This window comes from Heterocephalus glaber, unplaced genomic scaffold, assembly GCF_053883595.1.
Source record: "Heterocephalus glaber isolate CG9 unplaced genomic scaffold, H.glaber_assembly_v1.0 deba00001606, whole genome shotgun sequence".
NCBI lineage: Eukaryota > Metazoa > Chordata > Mammalia > Rodentia > Bathyergidae > Heterocephalus > Heterocephalus glaber.
In genome coordinates this window covers 6905176-6925525 of record NW_028258377.1, presented here as the reverse complement: position 1 = coordinate 6925525, position 20350 = coordinate 6905176, and the positions used below count along the sequence as shown (strand labels likewise).

The window sequence follows — 20350 nt, the reverse complement described above, 5'->3', positions numbered from 1 at the left end:
CATCAAGAGAGCAAAGTGTTGTACACATGTGGGAAAAGAGGAAAATGAGCCAATGTCCTTGGAGGCTTCCTTTGTCCTCCCTTCTATGATCACAAACACTTCAGCAGCTCTGTGCCTTGATGCTTTAATTGCAACCTGTGTTGGTACTTGCTTTTACATCTGCTAGCATTGTAATTAAATAGATTGCAATTAACAGCGGGTAAAATTACCTTCTCATGGTTTAAAAGAAAAAAACGGACACTGATTGATCTTTGTAAGCTACCAGAGTGTTTCTAATTCCCGGGTGCTATTACTGTAAATAACATTGTTAAATTTTGATATGATGAGGAAATAAATGAAAATTCTCAGTTTGGACTTTCAAGAAAAGGGTATAGAAATGGTGAGGAATATTGGTGCACTGTTAGAAGATAGTTCAGGTTTGTCTCAAGGAGGCCTAGGTCTGCATAGGATCGCAAAGACAATCTACGAATATTTGTTGAACTTCTTTAGTCCTTAGCATTTGCCCTGACATATGATTGATCACCAGGAGAAGGGGGCTGCCTCTCTGAGTAGTGAACAGTTGTTTTCTATGAACATAGAGAAATGAAGAAATAGAGGTTATTTATTCTATCGTGGCAGTCCTAATGCACAGTCCTATACATACCGCTGAGGTTTCGAGTGCACTAAGTGCTCAGACCTCTAAGAAATGCCCTGAGTTGGAGCAATTAGGGTGGCAAGTGGTCTGGGTTTACCTGGAACTGTACCAGTTTTAGCACTCCAAGACCCCCATTCTGGGAGTCCTGTGAGGGCAAGGAATGTTGGTCAGTACTCAAGGCACAGTGTGGTTGGGCAAAAAACTAAGCCTCCATGTAGTCCAAGTTTATCAAGTTGTTTCTCAGCTTTGCCCCTCTCTGCCCTGGCCTCCTCACTCCTTCTCCAGCAGACATGGCCAGTATCCATTTGGGAGTTAAAGTACAGTCAGGGAAAGTCAAGAACACCCTTGCACTGTCAGTGTGCAAGGACAATTTTGGTAGCCTCTGGAAGTGTGTAACACCTGAATGTAAGGGACAGCTTGTCCTGGCTAGGTTGGAGGGCACAGAATGGCACTGGGCCACGGGTTGTAGCACCATAGCAGCCATGCCCAAGGGGTGTGGCACCTCCATGGAGCAACAGTCATCTAAGAAGCTGAGATGGCCAGCACAGGCACAGGAGTAGCAGGGACATGGAAGGGGAATGAAACATGACCCACAGACAGAGCTGCCTGGGGAGACAGCAGACACCTGAAACTCTGCACGAATAATTTCATGCAACAACCAGAAAAATGTCTATTTTTTAAAAAATTATTACTAATACATTTCTAATTATAAATATCATGCAGTGCCTTATAAGTACAAAGGTTTACTATCAGTTTTCAGCCCACTGTGATGAAACCCTGGTTCCAACCAGTTGTCATGTTAATTATTGGGTTATCTACTGCCTCCAGCTTTTCCAGTTTTGACACTGTCTCTCAAGGTTACTTTACAGTAATAAAATCAAATCTTAGAATGTAGATTCCAGAGGAGCCTCAAAGATCCAGTCCCACTGCCTTAAGAGACATTCTATATTATTATTATTTATATTTAACAAATCATTATTTTATGAACAACTCAGGCCCTAAGAGATTGAGGTCATTAAGGTAGTGTTTCTGGAGGAGAGATTGAGATGTAAATGTGGGTAGTTCAGGTACTTGCTATTTCTCACTGTTTGCTTTTATTAAATTCTAACTACCAGACACCCCACACATACACCTGTGTCTTACAGGAGCAGAGGATTCTAGCATTCTCTTGAGTTACGCCAGCCTGGTCTTTCCCAATTTCATAAAGTGAAGAGCCACACCATAATTCTCACTGTCATTTCCTCTATTGCCCTTTCTAGTACAATCTGATAGTCTACACTTAGCTTTTGTTTTGGAAGTCTTCAACAATCTATAAAAAGAATCACCAGGTCAGAGAAAGAGAGAAAGAATAAAGACATGGATAATAGAGCCATGATCCTAAGTACGCCATCAGGATCTTAAGAAATCACATAACCCTTCTGATCCTCCATCTCCCTTCTGTAAATAATGTGCCCTAAGAAGGAGAGACATGACATAAAAGTAAATATGGATGCTTGAGGGAAAAGAAGAAAAGGAGGTAAAGATAAACGGTCAAGAAAGAGAGAAAAAAGTGTCCTAAAATTTAGGAACTTCAGGTGGAACTTTAATACAAAGACTGATCAGTTCCTAGGAATAGGAGAGATCACACAGCTCCTCTAAATCTAAAGTTCCCATGTCACAGACAGAGAAGCTCAGCCTATGGGGCTGCTGTGACTTGTCCATGCTCATATCACTGTTCTTACAGAGGGACAGCCGAGCACCTGCCTGGTCTGGCTGCCAGCCCAGAGGGCCTCCCACTGCAAGACCCTTGTTTTGTTCCACTGAAAACTTTGAACTGATTTCAAGCAATATCCAACATAAGCAACATTTTCTCAAGAAGTAGTCCCTCTGCTAGGCTAGAAAATTGTACTCAGGAAATTTGTCATAAATAATCTGTAATATGTAAACTTTAAAAAGCCAAATAGTATTTCTTCCTACTTCAAAAAAGAAAGGAAGGAGGGAAGGAAGGAAGGAAGGAAGGAGTAGGAAATCTTAATTTCTAAATGGTTCCATCAACATTATTTCAATTGCCAAGAGTGGGCCAAAGAAAAAGCATGGAAGGATCCTGCAGATAGTGACTGTTTTAGTGACTGAAGGGTCTCATTTTGGTTTAGAGTATGAGAGGCAGAAGGAGAAATATACCATAAGGATAAAGATACAAAGAAGGAACTTTATGACTGAGATTGCTTTGACCCAATCTTCCAATACCTTAGTGATGGGTGAAGATGGCCTATACTCATTGAATAAAATACCAGTGAACAATATCTCAAACCTTATGTTGTACAGCAAAATTACTTATGACTTGAATTTTTAGAATAATCTTTTAGTGTCTTGGTATTTGTGTGAAGACATTTTTTGTCAGCACTTCTCATGGGCTATTTCCTACAAAATTTGCTAATGGGATATATACCCATTGCTCATAATACCCTTCACACAAAATATAAGACCAACAAATATTCATTAATTTCATTTAATTTGGCAGAAAGAAGTTACAAATATATAGCTACCAATACCTTGAATGTAGAATTATGAGAATTAATGACCTCTCTAAAGGCAATTAATGAATCCATAACGCAGCAGAAGAACTGCTTCCCTGTTAGCCTTTAAACAACTCTCAAGAGTTACATAGTATTTGTCAACCCTAAAAATATTAGAAAGAGTAATGTCAGAAGCATCAATGAGATTTCTTAAGTCAGAGCTGGTACCCTAATCTCTAAAGGGGTGACATAATTTTTCCTCATTCCTACATAATTATATTCTCCATCTTCCTTTGAAATACAGAACTTTTTCTGAAATAAGCCCACTATTATTAGAAGCAATTCTATATACAAACGCCTAAGTCCTTAAAGTTATAAGATCAGTGTCCTATATTCTTGAGAAATGCTCTCCGAGACCAACAGTATATTTCTCTTGTCATACAAAGCACTGTTTGACTAAGCTAAAACAAATACAGAAGAAAACAAATCATAGATTCCCAGATGAATTCTTACATTGTATCTGAAATCAGCATATGTAGTGAATATAAATATTGATTTCTTTATAATGATCATGTAGAACAAACAGGGAAAAGGTTCTGGAAAGGCATTATTCCATATATTCATATTTTGGAGTTATTTCCAAGTTTAGCAATTACTTCTGTCAAACACTTAACATTCTGTCTAACTTGAAGAGGACACAGGAAAAGGAAAAAAAATTCATGACACTGATAGTATTATTAAAAAAAACAGTTGGAAATGATTACTTCATACAGACAGTTGGAATGAAAGGAGTAGAACTTTGGTATTTTTTGAAAGCTTTTCACTTCTCATTATACATGATCGATTTCAATCAGCCTTGATCTTGAACCCTAATACAGGTCTTTCCCTCCTTCTCTTTCTTCTTTTTTCTCCTTTATCTGCAGCCCTGTCATATGGCCTTGCATTGGGCTGATGCCCAAGAAGTCCTTAGTTAATTGCATGTAATTATGCTACATCCTACTTTCAATGCTCGAGCAGCTTCTCGTGTCCTTGTAACACAATATGACGGAAGACTCCAGATTGTTGTTGAGTCCCCATGGGTGGCTCCCCTCCCTTCCCAGTGTTTTGTAATACCCGAGCACTTTGCTGAGTGGAGGTGATCTTTAACTATAATGCAAGACACCAAGATAAATTAGTAACAGCAACTTCCCTTGGGGCCTGGTCAGCTCTGTGCCAAGGGACTGCATTGCTAACCTCATGACATTTCTGATTCAGGCATCAAGGATAAATAAATGATGGGTCCATCAACTGGCAGCTGGCATGTGCCTCTGGTAGGAGGAATTGCTTCTCTGGTAGGAGGAATTTCACTGTAAGACAAACTTTAAAAATAAAAAACAAAGTCATCTGGGCCCAAAGACAATTTTCTGGAGTTTCTTGCATGCTGTTCTGCTGCCTTTGGAGTGGTCTCATCTTATTGTAAGAGGTCTAGTAGACTGGAAAACCTCTCTAGTTAATTCCGCCCTTATAGAGTGGGGACAGAACACTTGAGCACATCCTGATAGGTACTCATACTAAGCAAAGCAATCTTAGCATATTTAGAAGGATTCTGATTTGTATCTGATGGAATAGAAATTTATCTTGGAGCACTTAGATTTCCTTTTAAACCTAAGCAACAAATTAATAATCCTAAATCTTCCTACATAACTGATTCAGAATCTCTGGAGGAAGATTACATTGACACTAGCTCTACAAAGACTCCTGAGAAACTCTCACTACACTCGATGTCATTCTTTTTTATTAGTAGTAGTAGTAGTAGTACATGTTTGCAGTACATAATGAAAACAATTGTTAGTAGGTGGTAGATGTACATGACAAATCTAATTCTTTTCATGTTCCCTTAACCTCCCTTTCTTGCCCCTCCTTACATCTGCTGACCCCCTTCCCATTTGAAAAAGAATTATCTCCCTGTTTCCTATTACCTTCTATTTTGCTCTTTATTTCTACATTAGGTTTCTCACATAAGAGAAATCATATGAAATTTAGGCTTGTGTGTGTTCTTTATTTCACTTAGCATTAAGGTCTCAATTTGCATTCACTTTCCTACAAATGACTCAAATTTCTCTTTCTTTTATAGCAGGCTAGTCTCCATTGTATATAAATACCACATTTTCTTTATCCATTCATCTGATGATGAACATATAGGTAGCTTGCAAGATTTACTCATTATAAATTGTGCTGCTATAGATGTGAGTGTGCAAGTATCTCTGTACTATGATATCTTTACATTATTCAGGAAGATAAGTAGTAGTGAAATAGCTGACCTAAGTGGAATTTCTAGTTTTTGTTTTTTCAGGAATCTCTATGATGATTTTGATAGCGGTTTACATTCCCACCAAAAATGTAGAAGTATTCCTTTTCCCCCACAGCTTTGCCAGTGTTATTTATTTATTTTTTTACAATGTATGAAGGAATTATTTTGACAGCCCCCATGCTTCATAAGAAAGGGACCAGGTTTCACAATGCCAGTGTATTTTAATTTGCTTATCTCTAATGAGCACTTTTTCAGATATTTCTTGGTTATTTATACTATTTTTTCTGAGAAGTGTCTGTTCATTCAGTGGCCCATTTTTTGATTGGGTCTTTTGTTTGGGGAGGGTCTAATTTTTTAGTTCTTCATGTATTCTAGATACTAGTCATCTGTCTGAAGAATAGCTGGCAAAAATTTTCCTATTGTGCAGGTTATCTCCACTCTGTTGATTGTTTCTTGTGTTACACAGAAGCTTTTTAATTTAATATCATCCTATTTGCCCATTGTTGGTGTTATTTCTGATACAGCTGGAGTTCTATGGAGAAAGTCCTTGTCCAATCTTATGTCTTAAAGAGTTTTACCTATTTCCCTTCCAGAAAATTAAGTATTTCTACTTTAATATTTAGACCTTTGATGCATTTTGATTTTCATTTTGTACATGGTGAGAGATATGGGTCTAGATTAAATCTTCTGCATGTGTGTACAGAACTTTCCCAATGCTATTTGGGAAAGAGGCCATCTCTTCCACCATATGTTTTGGGCCCCTTTGTTAAAGATCAGACAGCTGAATGTGTCTGGGGCTGTTTCTGCACCCTCTATTCTGTTCCATTGAGCCACATGTCTGTCTTTTTGCTAGCATCATGCTGTTTTTATTTTAAATCACTGTACCTTTATAATATAACTTGAAATCCAGGACTGTGATGTCTCCTGCTCAAGTATTGGTTTTGCTATTCTGGGTCTTTTCCATTTCCATATGAATTTGAGAATTGTTTTCTCTAGTTTTATAAGTAATGCTTGTTGGTATTTTGATTAAGATTGCATTATCCCTTGTTCTTGGGTAGGAAGACCCAATATATGGCCATACTTCCAAAACTGTTGTATAGATTTAATGTGATCCCAATTGAAATTTCAATGATATATCTCACAGAACTAGAGAAAACAATCCAAAAATTCATTTGGAACCAGAAGAGACCTAGAAGAGTAAAGGCAATTCTAGGCAACAAAGGCAAGGCAGGGAGCATCAAAAGCTACAATTTGAAACTATATTACAAAGCTACTATGATAAAAAGAGCATGGTACTGGCAAAGAAACAGACCCAAGCCTCAGTGGAACAGATTAGAAGATGCAAAAGCGATTCCAGGCATACTCAGATACTTCATCTTTGACAAGGAGCCAAACACCCTCACTGGAGGAAAGATAGACTCTTTAATAAGTGGTGATGGAAAAATTGGGTTTCAACTTGCCAAAGATTAAAACTAGCCCATATCTTTCACCATGCACTAAACTAAATTCAAAATGGATCAAAGATCTAAATATTAAAACAGAAACACTAAACCAGTTGGAAGAGATGTTAGGTAGAACTCTTGAAGACACTGGTGTAGGAAAAGACTTTATGAACAAAACCTCAGTTACATGGGAGCTACCAAAGAATCAACAAGTGAGATCTCTTCTTATTAAAAAGTTTCTGCACAGCAAGAGAAACCACTAACAGAGTGATGAGACAACCCACAGTATGGGGAAAAAATTTTACCAGCTGTTCATCAGACAAAGAACTATTATATAGAATATATAAAGAACAAAAAAATCAGACCCCCCTCCAAATTTAAAGAACTAATACAAAAATGGGCATCTGAAATGAACAGACATTTCTCAGACAAAGAAGTAGAAACAGAAAATAAACATATGAATAAGTGTTCAACATCACTGGTCATTCATAAGATGCAAATGAAAACAACACTGAGATTCCATCTCACTCCAGGAAGAATGGCTCCTATCAAGAAATCAACCAATAACAAATGCTGGCATGAGCTGGGGATGTAGTTCAGTGGTGCTGCACCTGTTTGAGAAATGCTGGTGGGGCTGTGGAGGAAAAGGAACTCTTCTTTACTGTCGGCAGGAGTGTAGACTGATGTAACCACTGTGGAAATCAGTGTGGAGATTCCTCAAAAATTAAAACTAGAGGTTCTGTTTAACCCAGCTAGTCCCCTTCCTGGTATCTTCCCCAAATAATTAAAAGCATCATCCACAGTGATATATATATACACTCATGTTTATAGTGGCACAGTTGATAATAGCTAAATTATAAACAGCTCAAATGTCCATCAACCCATGATTGAATAAAGAAGATATGGGGTTTTTTTTTATAAAATGGAGTACTACTCAGCCATAAAGAAAGATAAACTAGAGACATTTATAGCTAAATGGATGTACCTTGAGACCATACTCTTAAGTGAGATAAATAGGACAAACATGAGTAAATACTGAATTAATTCTCTGATGTGAGAAACTGAAAGTGTAAATGAAGATCAAAATGTATACTGTGAAATAGGAAGAAAGTGTTCAAAAGGGAGGGAACTAGGGAGGGGGGGTGGGGGAAAGGAAAGAAGAGAAAAAAATGAGAAAAGAAGGAAAAAAATGGAAACAAAGTTTTTGTAAATAGGGAGGGATGGAGGGGTTGAAGGGAGGGAAAGAGAACAGAAAAAAATAAGAACCAAGATATATCATGTACAGGTACAGATTCCCAATGATGAATGTGATCATAATGTATACCTAAAATGTACCAATAAACTTAATGAACACTAAAAAATTACATTATATCTATATAACAATTTTGGTAGCATGGCCATTTTGACAATATTCAGTCTGCCTATTCAGCAACAGGGGATAGTTTTCCAATTTTTGATGTCTTCTTCAATCTTCTTTTTCAGAGTACTGTAGATTTCATTATATAGGCCTTTCACTTCCTTGGTTAGATTAATTCCTAAGTTTTTAAATTTTCTTGATGGTATTGAGAATGGTATTTTCTAATTTCTTAAGGTTCATTATTGCTGTACAACAGTAAAGCTATTGAATATGTGTATAGACTTTTGGGTGTACTACATTCCTGAATTTTTGGTTATTAATTCTAGGAGTCTTTTGGAGGAAATTTTTGCATCTTGTATGTAAAGGATAATGTCATCTAAAAATAATGGTAATTTGACTTCTTCCTTTCCTATACATATTCCTTTTGTTTGTTTTTCTTGCCTTATTGCTTTGGCTAATGTTTAGAGTACTATATTGAACTAGAGTGGTGTTAGTAGACATCCTTGTCTTGTTTCTGAATTTATCAGGAAAGCTTTCACCTTTTCCCCATTTTCTACACTGTTGCCAATATGTTTGTCATGCATGACTTTTATCAGACTGAGACAAGGGGGGGATTAAAAATGGCAGAGGAGAGATAAGCAGCAAAATACAGCCTCTCTAGAACCTGGAATGGAGATACCAGGAAAACAACTTGGTACATAACACATCTTTTTTTTTTTTTTGTGGTACCATATATGGAACTCAGGACCTTGTGCTTGCAAGGCAGGCACAGTGCCACTGAGCTAAATCCCCAGCCCTAGGGAAACAGTGAAAAGAAAAAGAAGTAGATCTCCAGGAATTGGGGTGGGGGTGGGGGTTGACAGAAAACTAGAAACTGTAGAGGAGCTTGAGAAATGGAGCACAGCGCAGAAAAAAAGAACAAAGTGCTCTGAAAAGCTGTCCCTGGTTCCTAGGTAGGGGGACCTATCTTCACAGACACAAAGTAAACCCAGAGAGCATCAGCAGCACTAGGGAGGAACAGCAGACCAGGCTGGCAGCGCTGGCCCCAGGAGAAGCCCAGAGCTATTAGAAACTAAAGTTAGGTGCCCCAATATAAAGTACATATATATGAACCATTGTTATCTCTTCCTATTGAATTGGTCACTTAATTAATATGTAGTGACCTTCTTCGCCCCTTCTGATCAATTTTAGCTGGAAGTTTACTTTGTCTAAGAATAAAATTTCTACTCCTGCTTGCTTTCAGGGTCCTTATACATGCAATATTGTTTTCCATCCCTTGATTTTTAATCTATGAATTTCTTTTTTGATTAGATTAATATTTTGAATGCAACACACCATTGAGGGTTTTTTATATTCACTCTGTCAATTGGTGGTTTTTAATTGGGGAGTTGAGAGTTATTACTAAAAGGTATTGACTTATTCCTGTCATTGTGTTGTTTTTTTTCTGTTGTTGACGCCTTTGTTTTTCTTTTTTTATTTAACTACTTGACTTGCTTGATGAATTCATTCCATCTAATGATTTTGCATTGCTGGTCTTCTTGTCTCTGTGTAGGATATTCTTGAGTATTTTTTGGAGTGCTTTTTGGGTGTTCATGTATTGCATCAGGTGTTTTTTTGTCATGGAATATCCCTATTACTCTATCAATTTAAAAGATAATTTTATAGGTTATATTAGTCTGAAATTAGAAATTGTTTTCTTTTAGGGCTTGAAACACTTCACTCAAAGCTCTCCTGGTCTTCAGAGTTTGTGTTGAAAAGTCTACTATAATGCTAATAGGTTTACCTTAATAAGTAATTTCTTTTTTTTTTTCTTTTGTCTGACAGCTTTTAAGATTCTGTCTTTTTATTGGACATCAGGAATTCTGACTATCCTGTATCAAGAATATCTTTATTTCCTCATAGTTATTTAACATTCATCAAGCCATTCCACATATTTGGAAAGCTTCTGCTATAATTTCTGAAAACAGATTTTTATTTATGCGTACTGTCTTCTAAATTGTAAATCAAATTATCCTTAGATTAGTCCACTTCACATCATCTATTGGCTGTTAGATGTATTTTTCTTGTTCTCTTATCTTTTTTTAAGATTTCTCTCAGTAAATCATAATGTTTTTCCATTTTGTCCTCAATTTCTGAAACCTTATCTTAACACTGGTCATTTCTGTTGTTTTTGAATTTTGTAGAATTCATCTCCAGGATTTCTCCTTGGCACCTTTCCATGGACTCTATTTCTTTGGTTAATTTGTTACTCAGGTTTTGAATCATTTTGGTAAGCACACCCAGTTTTTCATTTGTTTGTCCCATAATGACATTGTTCAGTTTACTGGATATGATACACATATATTTTGGATTATTGTCTCTGAACTTGCCAAATTTCTTTATTTCCTCTTTAATCATTTTGCCCAGCTCGGCTGAGTGGTGTTTGCTTTTTCTACATCAGTGTCCCTTAGGAGAAGTGGCAGTCTTTGGGGGCATTTTTTTGCCTTGTTTTTTATGGTCCTATTTTTGATTGTGTGTGTGCACACACATGCACACTGAGGGTTGAGGTCAAACAGAGTGAAAATAGTTTATTGTTGATATGAGGATCTCTTTTGTTAGTTTCTGTTTTGAAATAATGTGTTCTTGGCTTTATTTGTCCAGAGGTACCATATTGTTTGCCACTTCAACCTATTCCATTCAATTGGGTTAGACCCTGGTACTCTGTTATAAGGAAAGAATTTTTACCAGTCATAACAGTCCCAACCGATTGAAGCATACATCAACCATAAACATTAAAACTTGTTTTGATAGTTTCACCCTTTGATCAATACCCCTTACAGACTATATTGTACTGCTGTCAGTGATTAGTCTGGGATGAGAGGATAGGAGAAAGGGGAGAAGATGGGGAAAAGTAGGAGATATGCCAGTGTGAAGAGAGGGAGGCAAGAGAAATGTTCAATAGATTTAAAAAAACTGACAAGAATTTATTTTCTATTGGAATTATTTTTATGGCTGGGGTAAAGAGCTAGTGCTGAGGGTGTTTGAGAGGGTATTTGTGTAGGAGAGAGGCTATATGAAGATGGGTGGAAATGTACTTAGAGTTTAAGGGAGTCTAGGAGGTTTTCAGTATCTGTTAATTTAGGTAATTTTATTTGGATTCTTTTCACGCAATTTTCTTGATGATTACTCTGACATGCCCTTGAAAGGTACTGTATATTTTATAGCACTGCTTAATTTTTATTCTCTAATGCACTTATATAGGCTCCTGTTATATTATGTTATTAGATAGGTGGAAAAGATGAGGGGGAAGGCAAGAAAATGGGGAAGAAAGGGGAAAAAAGAATAGGAAAAAAAGAGAATCAAAATATAGGACTGAAGAAATACTAAAAGAGAAATCAGGTCAAAGTCTAAAACCTTGAAACAAAATATAATAACCAACCAAGAAAGAAACAAACACAAAAGTGGGAAAAAAAGAAGAAAAAAATCAACCATGATGACCCAATCCTATAAAGTAGCAAGAATATAATAACTACAACTACCAAAATAACCATAGCAATAAGAGTAAAACCCTTCACACAGTCATTATAGCATAACCCAGAGCTTCCACACAGATCCCTCCACACTGGCATCACTTCTGGTTTTGAGCAGCCAAGCAATTACTTCCTGTGGGCCAGTTTACTGCCTGAAGCTTTGAGCAACTTCCTGTTGCTCCTTCCAAACACCTATCCTGGTGACCAGCTGTGCTCTGAGAATAATCTCGTGCAGACCTGCATAGATTCAACTGCTTTAATCTATTTGGAGAATAGTAAACATCAAGGATGATTCCATGTCTTCTTTCAGGCTTTCCTTGGTGAATATATGGCCAGCAAGCTACCATCCCAGACAACATTCACCTTTTTTTCTATCTCAGCCTCACCCACAGAACTTCATGCTGCTCCCATGTGTGATGGAGAGGCCCTGTTTGCCAGTGCAGGGCAGTGAGCAGGCCATTTCAGGCCTGTTCCATTTTTGGAAAAACAGTATGAGAACATCCACCTTATTCTGGCTCTGCTCAGTTGCTCGCTGACCTAAGTAATGGTGACTTTCCTCTTAGAGTTCACCCCAGCTGAACTCTGCTCTGCACATTTGTCATAGAACCAGTTTTTCCTGCTCTCTGTAGTTCACAACTAGGAGTTTCCGGGGACCTCACCTCTCCCCCATGGGAGCTCACCAGTAGTTTTGGATAGGGCTCTAAATGTTCCATGGGCAGCACTCCTGTTGTATGTCAGTGGAATGGGCAACATTTTTTTCTTGTGTTGGGCAAGTCTTCTCTTTTCTCAGAGTCCCAACACCCCTGGCACTGGCATACTAGTTTTTATAAGATACAAGTTCATTCCACCAGTCACCAGTGCATGCATAGCTATGTGGAAATTTGTTCTTCCCTGCTCTATTTCTGGCTAGTCTAAATGCCCAGGTTGGAGATGTCTCACTTTCCCATGGGTGATGGGAGGGATAGAGGGATTGTGAGTCTATTCAGTCAGCCAGGCCATCATTGAAGGGCCAGATCCCTAACTCAGTCCAATCCTTTCCCAAGATGGTTTGTGCACTGGGTCAGGGGTGGGAGGTAGGGTACTGTGATCCAGGAGTGGTCCAGTTTCCTTTCACACACCTCTAAACACTGGATGTTAGTCCAGCTGGGTATCCTTTCATTTATGTTTCCATATCAAATTTTATCTTTCACCTCTACCTCAAAGTATCTGCTTTTCTCCAGCACCAATTCAGAGACACTCACCCTTGCTGTTTCCTGCTAGGCAGCCATCTTCTCTTCTTGTTGCTCTTGTTTCCTTCCTGCAGCATTCTCATAAGGCTGTGGCAAAACCAGATTCCTTGAGGTGACTCAGGGTCATCTAGAGCAATCATAGTCCTGATATGAAGGCTAGAGTACAGGTGAGAAAAAGAGAAATTTACTTCTCTTTGCAGAGTTGTAATGATTTAGTGGACAGACTACTCTGCCTCCTCTGGCTGTGTGACACTGAGTATGCTGCTTAAAGTTCTAATCATCACTTACCTCACTTCTGACATGGAGATAGTCATTGCTTCTTCCTCACGGCATTAACAGGAGGAGAAACTGAGGCTGAACACCTGCTTATTGGGGGCATTCATAAAGATCCCATAAGCATCTGTCATCACTGCAGGAGTTCCCTACAGTGGTCCTCAACATCATCGTCATCATAACCATCACTGTCATTTACATCCTCCAGACGGGAGATCCAAGCAAAAAACGAAAACAACAACAACAAAACAAAACAAACAAAAAACCCAGAAGAGAACTAAGTTTGATACTTTCTAAATCCAATTTTAAATTGGATTTATAGAATTTTAAAAATGTATAGAACTTTTAAAAGGTAAATAAAGCGATAATTAGTAGGTCACTTATTATGTGATGGTCACGAACTAAACATTTTGTCCACAATATCTCATTCTCATTCTCCCATGAACCATGCTGGGAGGAAGATGCTGTTAAACTCCACATTTTAGAGATCATATAACTGGGGATTAGAAAATAACGTTGCTTATTTCATGTCACACAGCTAGAAGTGGCAAAGCTCTAAGTACCAAGCTTGCCACCTTTGGGAGAAACTGTAGGAGAAACGCTGTGCCTCTTTTCTTGCCCAGAACCAAGCTTTCACGTGCAGAACAGACTAGAAAACTTTTTCCAAAATCAGGTAACTCAAGAAAGCCTCATTTTCTGTTTTTGTTTTGTTTTATATATAAGGCATGTGCTTCTTTCTCCTCCATTCCCTCACAAAGAATCTACACCATTACAAGGTAAAGACAGAAATGGCTAAGATTAACAAAAGTCAGAGAAATTAATTTTGAAAGATGATTTGGCATTATTTTAATTAAGCATTTTCCTTGCAGTGTACAGGCACAATCTTGGTCTGGGAATAATCTTAGATAATTAAAACTCCCTTGCTTCTTTTTTTTTCTTTTTTAATGTGTCAGCTATGTATGCCATTATACAAAAGAATGACATAAAGAAGGAGCCAGCTGTGCATCTGTCAGTGGCCTGACAGCTGGAATTACAGAGGCCCCACTTGAAACAGGAGTGTATGGTGTGTGATTAAAGGAGGGTCCTCGCCTCTTTGATGTGAGGCCAAAAGCAGAGGAGTTCCAATGGAGAGAGAGGTGGAAACCTGGGCTGGCTTTGAATAGGCAACAAAATCAGATGAATAACTGAGGACCTTGGCAGAGGACATGGTACAAAGAGGCCTTCATCACAGCATGACAATGCACCCCACAGGAAGTACTGCCACTTGAAAGAGAAACAAGATCATTTAGTTGATATACATGATGCTGGCCACCACCAAGGGGAGAAAGTTTGTCATTAAGCTGAAATGTGAAACAAATACCCACTCTTTTCTCTAAATTGCACTCAGGAAAAACACAGTGATCCTTCTTTGTACTCAAGAAGAAAAGAAATGGAAGCAAACAAAAAGTAGGATGTTTGTCCCAAGTCCACATAATAGTGTTAGGAAGACAATGGGTATTTGGGTGTCTGTGGTTCTCACAGAACTGGACTATTTGAAAGATAACAAGGCAAATTTGTCAACTGTTTCATTCCTGTGAGTTAAAAATAGAAAATTCTGAAGTGTACATGACTCCATTCTAGTAGTACAAACAAGAACTTTATCACTAATGTTTAAATAAAAACAAATAAATATTAAATTTAAATTCTCTATACAGATTTGCATGTGAATGATTTATATAAAAGTATATAACATAATAATTTCCTAACAATATAAAAATGTTTTCTTTATTTTGTGTTCAGATCTTTCAGTGGCCATCTGTCTACCATGTGAGTATATTTAACACGTGATATTAGTAAGCCATTTATTATATATTATTAGGACATGCCACATGCTGTAATGGATACCAATCTGCCCTCAGCAATTAAATTTCTTGAAATTTAAATTCTTCATAAGTCTTATCATACAAAAATCTACAAATCGTGATTCCTAAGGAGCCCCAAATGGCCAATCACTGTCCCCAAAGAGCAACACTGATTGGCTTTGACACAAGACGGAATTTACAGTTCCAGCCACCAGAGACTGAAGAATCTAAAATGCTCCTTAAAGGATGTCTGCTGGGCCTGAGTTTTGAGTTCCACTGGCTGGTTGCCATTAGGCTTTCAATGGGAGTTGACAATGACCTCAACTAACAAAACACAGGAGAATTTCAACATTTTTACAATTCTCAAAGAGCTGCTTCAGTCTCAAAGGAAAACACATGTCCTGTCTTTGCCTTGTTTTCAATGTCCTGGCTGTAACTTCCAGTCTTAGTAGTACTAAGAAATCTGATAAAATAATCCCAGACAGTTCTAAAATACATACACCAAAAAGCACTTCTGATAGGACTTCTTAGGGACTGAGTTTACTCTCAGACAGCACAAGGTTTAAAATATGGCTGAAAGATCTTAGAAACAGAAAGGTACATACTAGTCTCCAGGCTTAGGCACAAGGAGAAGTGGGGAGCTGCTATTTAATAGGTATAGAGTTTATTTATAAGACAAAAATGTTCTATAGGTTGGTTGCACAACAATGTGAATTATACTTAACAATACTGAAATGTACATGTAAAAGCAGTTACATGATAAATTTTGTGTTTGCATATTACACTATAATTTAAAACTTTTAAAAAAATGACTAAATATAAAGTCTTAATTCTGGATGAAGGTAAGGAATTACATTCAAATGCTTGTTTATATCTTCGACATAAAATGTTTAGAGATTTTTCCATTTAGCACATGTTTAGAGTATTTTCTAGAAACTTATACCCTAAACTCCCCAGCAAATTATATATTTATTATAATTCCTTAAACAGTAATACTACTGAGTAAATTACACTAAAATAACACAAGATCTGTTTTTCACTTGGTTTTTCTGGATCTTCTTTTCTAAACACTTTCATGCTAATCAAGTTTTTCTCCCATCTATCATTCTGATGTCCTCTAGAGGAAATTGCCTGGCTTAGAGAATTACCCTCACCAGGATGCTTTGTTTTGCTAGACTATATCTCCTTTGACAATGCAGCTCTACATACAAGTTCTCATCCTTAATCTCATAACTCCTCTGTGTTCAGAAGACAGAAAGAATGTTGTTTTAAGAATTCTCTACATAAAAATTTATTCATCTAAGAAGCCTATGAGACTGATGTTATCACACATATATTACTACAGGAGATTAACACTAAGGCACACTGGGCCAATCAGTTTTCTGTTACTGTAACAAACTGTTGTTACTGAGGTAATCGACTTTAAATAAAAAAGACTTATTTTGGCTCACACTTTTGGAGGTTCCTATCAATGATTAGTTGTCCCTTTTTCCTTGTAGGGGGAACATGGGTGGAACAAAACCATTCATCTCATGGCTGGAAAGCAAGAGTGGGAGGGGAAGAGACAGGGTCCTATAATCCCCTTCAAGTATAAACCACCCCATGCCCTAAAGACTTTCTGCTGGGCCCCACCTCTCAACAGCACCAACTGGGACTAAGCCGTTAATCCATTGGCCTTTGGGAGATAATCAGGATCCAAAATAAAGTACTAGGGCTAAGAAACTTGCTGCTCTTAACATTAAAAGAAGATGTGCCACCAGAATTCCAACTCAGGAGGTCTGATTCACATAGATTCTAAGCCTATTATCCTATACCACCAGTGATGAAAGTAAAGGGAATCCATGAAAACACAATTTCGGAAACCTAGCAATTATACTAGATCACGCTTCACAGAAAACAAAGCAGACAAAATAAGAAGTGACTTCTATTACTCCTTTAAAGTGAAAAATGATGACAATCTCCTAGGATCAGGGATGCCATTGCTGCCATTTCCTGTGTTTCCGTGTACATACAACACCAGTGTTGACTTGATGTTGATTTCTTTGTGAGAGGCATATTAATCTCTATATCCATTTTGCAGGATTTTAACTAAATAATATAAACCATAAATTCATATAATCACATACATGTAAATAACCATACTCCACGAAACAACAAAAGCAAGAAAATAATTGGTAACATCACTGTAAACACTCACCCATACCCCTGCCATGTGCAATTTCCACTCATCTCTTGTAGTATTTCATGATTATATGACATCTAGTTAAGTGACATATGGACCTGGTAAGTATTCTAGTGTCAATCTGGACACTAAATAGAAAAAGGAAAACAAAACAAAACAGAAAGCTAATTTTGTTTTAATATGCAAAATCAGATAGATATCATTAAAAAGTAATGTAAATCAACACAAAATCAAAGCACACATAAATGCTGAAGAAAATTTAATTGGTGCCTATTAAAATTCAGAGCTGAAGTTTTAAAGAAAATAAAATGTTTAGGAGCAAAAGAGCAGGAAATGCTGCAAATCAGAGTATTGCCGCTACAGCTGACATGTACATATTTGCCAGTCTTGGTAAGCAAGAGCTCTACCTTCTGACAGCCACACAGAAGCCAGTGTGAGTTGGCCCCAGACTACTGGATAAACCCCACGGATATGAGACCTACACACTCAATGAATTAACAAAATTGAAAAAATAATTTTTAAAGATCTGCCTATTGGCAAATACAGATGATAAGGAAATTTGTCTATCTTAGTCTGAGATTCAGAGAGGAAATATCTTAGCCTCAGCACTAATATCCCCATGCCTGCCTTCACATAGACTTAGAATTTCAAAATTGGAACCAACAAAATGGTTTAGGTAAAAGGCGGCAACACATTAAAGTGCTCACAGAATAGAAGCTCCCCAGAGTGCCAGTTAGAAGTAAATCCAAGTCAGATCCAGAGAGAAGCATCATCAGCCCAAGCCCAAAAAGATTTCCCAAATAAAGAACCAAATAATTAAAAAAATTCTCAATAATAGGAACATGGGTTAAAAACATATAATACTCAACCTGTCATGAGTGAGACTCAGTAGAGGCAACTGCAGGCTGGAGGTGACTCATGTCATTGCCTCCTGCCACTCTTAGAAACATTCCCAGGATGTCAGGCTGCCTTAGAGCTAAGGAGATGATCAGGTCGCAGAAGCCTAAATCCAATCTCAAAGAACTACTTTCATGTAACATAACTGAGACCCAGAACAAAGCTCAAGACAGTTGACAGGTATATAAAAATACACAGGGCTCAGCAAGGTAATATTTATAACATCTAGCATCAAATTTAAAAATTTGATGTACAGGGAAGGAGAAAAATATGATCCACAAAAGAAAGGGGAAAATCATTCCATTAAAACCAATTCAGAAAGGAAACAAATGACAGAATTATAAGGACATTAAAAGATGTAACTATATGTATATGTTCAAAAAGGTAGAGGAATGAATAAGCATAGTAAATACATGGAAAAAATTTAAGACCCAAATCAAACGTCTAAGGAAGAAAACCAATGTCTTATAATTTTAAGATGCAATGAGTGAGATTAATAGTGTAATTAACACTGCAAAATACTGTATTAGTAAATTCAAAGAGATAGCAACTGAAACCATCCAAAATAAAATACAAAACATTACAAAGACAGAGAATGAAGAAAGTGTCAATGAGCTTTGAAAGAACTTTAAGCAGAAATATATGTGTATCTCTATGTATATTGGGAGCTCCCAAAGAAGGGGTGCTACATAGAAAGAAATTTAAAAATCATTTACTGAATTTTTTCCAAATTTTATAGAAATTATAAATACTCAGAATCCAGCATCTCAAAGGTACAGAATATGAATGAAACTCAGCAAAATAAATCATCATGATATTGCTTTAAACCAATGATAAAATAAAAACTTAAAAGCATTCAGGAAATAAAATACACTACCTACAAAGAAATAATGCTAAAGATGATAATAGACATCATAAGTACTATAACTGAGAAAAGAATACAGCAACATCTTGAACATATGGAATCATAAAAGCTTGTCAACATATAATTCTTAACCCAGTAAAATATACTTCCAAAACAATGGCAAATCATAATTTTTAGGTGTACAAAAGCTAAAAGAATTCATCACCTTCACATTTACACACCAAGAAATGCTAAAAAGTATACAGAAAATAGATGGAAAATGTTTTTAGGTAAAATCTAGATCTATACAAAGAGTTATAAAGTACCAGAAATGATAATTGCTATGGCAAATAGAATTAAAAAAAAAAAATTGTTCATTGCCGGGGATTACCTCAGTGGCACCACGCCTGCCTTACCAGTGCAAGGTCCTAAATTAGATCCTCAGTACCATATATATATATATTTCAAATCTCTTTAAAAAACAACCGTTTTGAACAAAACATTGTTGGAGGGACTATTACATGCATAGATGTAAAATAAATAACAAGAATAACAGTCACCCTTAGCCCAGCACAGCCTCAGACCACACCTTGCGGGTCACACAGTAGCTGAATCTGCACTGAAGAGGTGCCAGGGGGGATAAAGGCTATGGTTATAAACTACAGAAGATAGAGCAGAAGTGAACAACAGAGAGAGGGCCTCTCTGAAGCTCCTCAATAAAAAATTGAAGCCTACTGGGAAAGTGAAGAAAATCTCTGCAATAAAGACACACCTGGACTACCGTGGTTGGTAAATTGGTGGGATCAGCCCTCCCATAGGAACCCGGACTCACTTCAGGGGAAGGGCAGCTGGAATCTGCAGTAGAAACTTTCAGAGTTCAACACAGCAGGAGGTCAGGGACCTCAAATTGGGCCTTGCAGCCAAAAATCAGCCTGAATTTCAGTGGACAACAGCTGCCTTGCTAAGACTAATTGACTTAGATCTGCACACTGCTGCCCATATTGTCTTCTACTGGGACAGCAGAGACATACCCTGAAGGAGGTCCTTTTTAAAAAAAAAAAAAAAAAAAAAAAAAATATATATATATATATATATATATATGTATTTTTTTTTCTTTTTCTCCCTCTTTCAGTTCTTGTTCTGCATTTCTCTCCCTCTTTGTTCCTGTTCCTGTCCTATTTCAGATTGTTTTTTCTCTCTCTTTCTTTCTCTTGATTGTCATTACTTTTATAGGAAGGTGAATAGAGTTTCTAGCTTCCCTATTGCTGTTAGTTTGTTCTGTTCTTGACTTTGTTCCTTCACTCTGTCTTTTCCTTTTGTCTTCAACATTTTCCCAAAATTTCAGTGATCTTCCTCA

The 20350-nt window shown here is 37.2% G+C and overlaps 1 long non-coding RNA gene across 4 annotated transcripts in view; it reads right to left on the bottom strand.

Moving 5' to 3' along the window:
- LOC110344406 (uncharacterized) overlaps positions 1-20350 on the bottom strand; it is a 556324-nt gene that overhangs the window by 298073 nt on the left and 237901 nt on the right. For all 4 annotated transcript variants that reach the window (XR_015444734.1, XR_015444735.1, XR_015444736.1 and 1 more), the window contains exon 4: positions 12969-13112. This is a non-coding gene — a long non-coding RNA (uncharacterized LOC110344406). The remainder of the gene's footprint in view (positions 1-12968; positions 13113-20350) is intronic.